Source organism: Ailuropoda melanoleuca, chromosome 13 (genome assembly GCF_002007445.2).
Source record: "Ailuropoda melanoleuca isolate Jingjing chromosome 13, ASM200744v2, whole genome shotgun sequence".
In the NCBI taxonomy this organism is placed as follows: domain Eukaryota; kingdom Metazoa; phylum Chordata; class Mammalia; order Carnivora; family Ursidae; genus Ailuropoda; species Ailuropoda melanoleuca.
In genome coordinates this window covers 13,924,967-13,931,188 of record NC_048230.1, presented here as the reverse complement: position 1 = coordinate 13,931,188, position 6,222 = coordinate 13,924,967, and the positions used below count along the sequence as shown (strand labels likewise).

General features: G+C 37.8%; 1 protein-coding gene across 2 annotated transcripts in view; it reads left to right on the top strand.

Moving 5' to 3' along the window:
- The window catches only part of PPM1E (protein phosphatase, Mg2+/Mn2+ dependent 1E), a 183,796-nt gene that overhangs the window by 2,332 nt on the left and 175,242 nt on the right, over nt 1-6,222 (top strand). Inside the window, exon 1 of one of the 2 annotated variants that reach the window (XM_034641109.1) lies at nt 547-668. The exons of the other annotated variant lie outside the window; for it this stretch is intronic. The gene's annotated coding sequence lies outside the window, so the exon portion shown is untranslated. Of the gene's footprint in view, nt 1-546; nt 669-6,222 lie in introns of those variants that run through there. 2 annotated transcript variants of the gene reach the window in all.

The following is a 6,222-nucleotide window of genomic DNA, read 5'->3' as shown; positions in this document are numbered from 1 at the left end:
ATGTGGTGCTGTGGGTCTACATTCAGGAGACCAAAAAAGCATGTATATGCCCTTAATTTTTTGTGTGTGTATGCATGCACATCAAACAAAAATCAGTTTACAATTTGTGTTAATTCAGTACTCCATCTTTAAATTGATATAATTATTTTGGTATCCAAAAATGTTTCTTTTGCAACATTGTAATGTGATCATTAGGGTAAACAGGTAATCTTCTATTTTATTATATAATTAATTCTTGGGAATATATTTGGAGGTAGGTTTAGTATAAGAAAGGGTTTCATTCCCAGAGGCCTAAAAACCACTAAAAAGTCCTTAATCATGGTTTTATGGGTCCACCCTCCCCCTAGTCCAAATATCAATTGACTCACATATATTTGGAGCAGAAAGTTAGCCATCTCTGTTGCCTGATGGTGGTACCTAATGGGTGGTGATGTGGAGTTTGAAAAACAATGCCTTAGATGATTATGATAATGATTTGGTCATTCAGCTTTCTCTTGACAGTATGCAGTTGGCAGTAGATGTGCAGATACCAGAATGTTTTGGAGGAGTGGAAGGTGAAGCAGTTTTTATTGATACTGAAGGAAGTTTTATGGTTGATAGAGTGGTAGACCTTGCTACTGCCTGCATTCAGCACCTTCACCTTATAGCAGGAACACATATGGGAGAGGGTAAGTTGGCAAGTGATTCTCTTTTTCTCTATAATAAAAGTAATTAGCATTGGTACCTCTCAAGACTCAGGAAGAAAGCATTTGGAACATAAAGCTTAATGACTTGACAGTGTCCTAGTGTTAAATTCTCAGATCTTTCTTATAGATTTGGAAATGCCACAACCTAGACTGGCCTTTTCTTCTCCTTTTATGGCCCTCACTTCTTATTCTTTTTTTTTTTTTAAGATATTATCTATCTGTTTGAGGGGATTGAGAGCAAGAGCAAGCACAAGTCGGGGGAGGGGCAGAGGGAGAGGGAGAAGCAGACTCCTAACTGAGCAGGGAGCCAGAGGTGGGGCCTGGATCCCTGGACCTTGAGATCATGACCCGAGCTAAATGCAGATGTCCAGCTGACTGAGCCACCCAGGAGTCCCACTGAAGGTAGCTTTGAAAAACCATGTTGGAAATATTTAGAACATTAAGCCGATTGACCTTAGGGGCTCTGAGTAGAATGTAATTAACTTCATGACTGTGTTAAGTTTTTTAAATTGTCATGTAGAAATATTGTTTGATTTATTTAAGAAAATATATAAAGGTAATTTCAATTTAAATAAATACTCAAAGGTATTCAAGTTCTTACCCTTTTACTTTTAAATGGTTTCTGGTTTGACTGTTTTAGTTTATTTTTTGGGTGTGCAGTACTCATTCTTTAATTACTTATTTATTTATTTTTAAATATTTATTTGAGAGAGAGAGAGCACAAGTGAGGGGGAGAGACAGAGGGAGAAACAGACTCTCCGCTGAGCAGGGGGAGCCTGATGCAGGAGTCGATCCCAGGACCCCAGGATCATGACCTGAGCCAAAGGCAGTTGTTTAACCAACTGAGCCACCCAGGTGCCCAATAATTTAAAAAAAAACAATACTTTTCATCAGATGCTTATATTCCCTTTAAATGAGTGTAATAGCTGGATATTTTAATTTTCATATGAGTACTAGTTGTCCTTTTTATTTTATTTTTTTTTAAGATTTTATTTGAGAGAGAGTGAAAGAGAGAGAGAGAGAGCGTGAGCTGTGGTGAGGGGGAGAGGAAGAGGGAGATGCAGACTCCCTGCTGAGCAGGGAGCCCGATGCAGGACTCTATCCCAAGATCCTGGGATCATGACCCAGTGGAAGGCAGACGCTTAACCAACTGAGCCATCCAGGCGCCCCAGGTGTCTTTTTTAACTAATGACCAGTTTATCTACTGAAAGTCCTTATAGCTACCGATGTCACAATGTATATTTATAATAGTGTCTTAACCTTACTGTGAATATTGTATGTGTAGCACTGGGATATAAAGTTTTTAATGATTGCTGTGTGATTAAGCTGTTATTTTCTGGTTAAAAATGAACTTTTATATTTTTAATAGGCAGTGCTTTCTGAAATTTAATTTCTTGTGGTTTATTTTTTCAAAACTTAAGTATATTTTGAAGTGCAGTAATTTTTAACTGGTTTCTCTCTGAAATATGTATAAAACCAAACTGTTTTCTTTTTAATATTTATTTGTTTATTTGAGAGAGCATGAGCAAGGGGGAGGGGCAGAGGGAGAGAATCTCAAGGAGACTCCCTCCTGAGTGCAGAGCTGGGTGAGGGACTTGATCTCGCGACCCTGAGATCATGACCTGAGCCAAAACTGAGTTGGATGCTTAACCAATTGACCACCCAGGCCCCCCCCAAAAAAACTGTTTTTTTAAAAAATGTATAATCTAAGGGAGAATCTTATATTGTTTCTACTTAAAAATCAAATTATGCTACATTAATAATAGAAAAAAGTTACCATAAGGGAAAAAGATGCTTTCTTTGAGCATTTTTCCTTTTAACTCTTAATTTGCAGTCCTGTAAAAAAAAAAAAAAAGTTCCATTATCTTCTATTCAATGGAAGCCAATAACTAGAAATATGAAAAGGCAGGCATTAAAACTCTAGTTGTGTGTGTGTATAAACAATTTCTAGACAGCCTAGCATGTAAGGAAATAGTGGCAAAGTGAAAGTAAGAGGTCAGGAATTATGCAATGATAGTTTATAGTAATTTTGTTACAATTTTGTTATCTTTCAATTAAAGTGAAGAGTTGTGTTATTCACAATGAAGCATTTTGTTATTCAAAGGTATTGTTTACCTATAATCACCAATATATCAAAACAAGTAAAACTATTTTAAGATTGTTTTGTTTATTCTAGAGCACCCAAAAGCTTTGGAGGATTTCACTCTTGAAAATATTCTTTCCCATATTTACTATTTTCGTTGCCGTGACTGCACAGAGCTATTGGCACAAGTTTATCTCCTTCCAGACTTCCTTTCAGAACACTCCAAGGCATGGCTCAAACTACTGAAGCACAGCTAACCTTTGGTATATCCTTGGAGGTGTTGGATTAGCATGAAAAATAAGTAAATAGTATAGTGGCGTAAGCCTGTTCAAAAATCTCTTTCTTCCTTGTCCTACAATTTACTTATATTTACACATATTTAGCATATATACATATTTAACTTATGCCCAAAGTAAGAAATTGAAATAACACAGAAAGAGATTCTGCCTCCATAATGGTGGAATAGCTTCTACCAAACTCTTTAGAAAGGTATAAAATGAAAAAACTTCCCTTCTACTGCTTCCTAGTACCTCTCCCTAAAGTTGACCACTATTAATTGTTTCTTGTGTCTTCTCAAAAAAATGTTTATACATGTTGCAATATCTATCTACCCATTTTTAGTTATTTGTTAGTGGGATAATACTGTAATATGGTTCTGTACCTTTCTTTTTGCTTAGTGTTTTGCATAACTTGATATATCACCACATGTGGATAAATCTTATTCTTTTTTTCAGCTACATAGTATTTCATTTTAAGAAGGTGCTTTTGCTGTTGGTGGGAATGTAAAATGGTGCAGTTGCCTCAAAAACCGTATGGTGGTTCCTCAAGAAATTGAAAATGAATTACCCTGTCATCCAGCAATTCCACTTCTGTGTTTATCACCAAAAGAGTTGAAAGCAGGGTCTTGAAAAGATATTTGTAAACCTATGTTCATAGCAGCATTATTCATATTACCTAAAATGCGGAAGCAACCCAAGTGTCCATTGATGAATGACTAGCAAAATGTGGTATACACATACAATGTAATATTATTCATCCTTAAAAAGGAAAGAATTTCTGACATATGCTACAACTTGGATGAATCTTGAGGACATTCTGTTAAGTGAAATAAGCCAGTCAAAAAACGACATACTGTATGGTTGGTTCTACTTATATGAAGTGTGAAGAGTAGTCAGACTCAGACATAAAATAGAATGGTGATTACAAGGGCCTTGGGGGAGAAGGGGGAAATGGGCAGTTATTGTTTAATGGGAATAGAATTTCAGCTCTACAAGATAAATGTTCTGTGTATTCTACATTTAAAAAGTCAGGGGGAAAAGACTAAGTACCTTTATTTAACTAATCCTCTTATTGGTGGTCTTTTAGATACTATTAACAATGGTTTGGAAATAATCCTTATACATACCATCTTGGGGTACATTTTTAAGTATGTTTATGGGATAAATTTTTTTTTTAAAGATTTTATTTGTTTGAGAGAGAAAGCAAGCATGAGCTGGGGGAGGAGCAGAGGGAGAGGGAGAAGCGGACTCCCCACTGAGCACAGATCTGGAGCTCCATTCCAAGACCTGAGATCATGACCTCAGCTGAACTCAAATGCTTAACCAACTGAGCCACCCAGGTCCCCCTGTTTATGGAATAAATTCTCAGTATGGAATTATATTAAAGAGTATGTGCAGGTTTAATTTTGATAAATATTACACATGACAGAGACTCTCTTTGACCAAACTTCAGTCAGCCTCCTCTGAGCCTTTTTGAATAAGCTTTGACCTTCACCCGCACCCTGTCTTTGGCCTGACCAATCCAGTTCATTATTGTGAATAATGCTGCTGTGAACATAGGGGTACAATAGCAAAGAATCCTGTAAATTAGTTTAGAGAGAATCTCCCACCTTTAATTTCTGGTCACCCTTGATATCTCAAGTTCCTCATTCCCCACTTTCAATGTTATGTCTTTGACCTGCCTATAGCAAGAATTCTATTGGGTCATGTTAGCAAGAATCCTACTCTTGATGTCTCCTCCTAGTAATTTTCCATTCACTGACACGCACCCGGCTCCTTGGCTATAAATCCCCACTTGTCCTTGTTGTATTTGAGGATAAGTCCAATTTCTCTTCCCTATTACAAAACCCCTATTGCTGTCTTCTTGAATGAAGTCTTCCTTACTATTTTAACAGGTGTCAATAACTTTTTTTTTTTTAAAGACAAATTGCCCTTCAAAAAGGTTGTACCAGTGGGTCAAAAACAAGACTGAACTATATGTTGACTACAAGAAACCCACTTTAAGGGGTTTTTAAGCCTGGCTGGCTCAGTCAGTGGAGTGTGGGACTCTTTTTTTTTTTTTTTTAAGATAGAGAGAGAGAGAGTGCAAGCACGAAGGGGCAGAGGGAGAAAGAGAACGTTAAGCAGGTTCCACTCCCAGTGCCCAGGGCCCGAAGTGGGGCTGGATTTCACGACCCTGAGATCATGACCTGAACGAGAATCAAGAGTGGGACACTCAACCAACTGAGCTACTCAGGTGCCTTTTTTTCTGGAAATTTTATAATTAGTAGAGGGTCCCCAAGCAGTTGCTCCCCTGCTTCAGAGCCTTGAGTCTTAAAGACTAAGAAATCCTAGCTAAGTTTCAGAGGCCTTATTTGCTTGCAAGAGTTGACCCTGGATTGGTCTCAGCTTTCCAGCCTGGGCAAGTCTTCCAGTGAAGGTTGATTTCCCCAGTCATCAGATAGAATGTCCATTAGCTGTCAATTCTGAGCGACAACCTTAAAGAACCAAATAAAGTGTTTGGTTGTTAACCTCTCCCTAATATGCTATGGTATCCCTATACACATTCAAAATTCCTCAGACTAAAAAGTCTTGTGACTCTAGGTTGCCTTAAGGGAAATTGTATTGTCTATAAGGTACATGGGCCTGTTTCTCCCAATAAAGTGTTCAGATGTCTGCCCCCCTCTCCAAACATTGTTCATTGTATCTGGTGGGATCTTGGTTCCCAGGGAGTAGACACTTGCCTTGTTTCTAATATGAAGTATCAGCCATAGTACAGTGGTCTCTATTCCAGGTTTGATCTCACATTGACCCCTACCTAATGTCTGTTTAATCATACTATGATTGAACATTTTTATTTCCACAGTTTTAACTTCCTATGTCATTATTGCTTAGTTCCTATCTCTGAGATCATAAAGTTTTTTTAACCTCACGGTTGATGACTTCAAATATATTTTTTTCACAAATAGTTATGATGGGATGCCTGGGTGGCTTAGTGGGTTAAGCATCTGCCTTCAGATCAGGTCNATCATGATCCCAGGGTCCTGGGATCGAGTCCCATGTCCAACTCCCTTGCTCATTGGGTAATCTGCTTCTCCCTCTCCCTCTGCCCCTCCCGCCTGCTCGTGCTCTCTCTCTGTCTCTCAAATAAATAAATAAAATCTTTAAAAAAATAGTTATGATAAAAACTGAAATG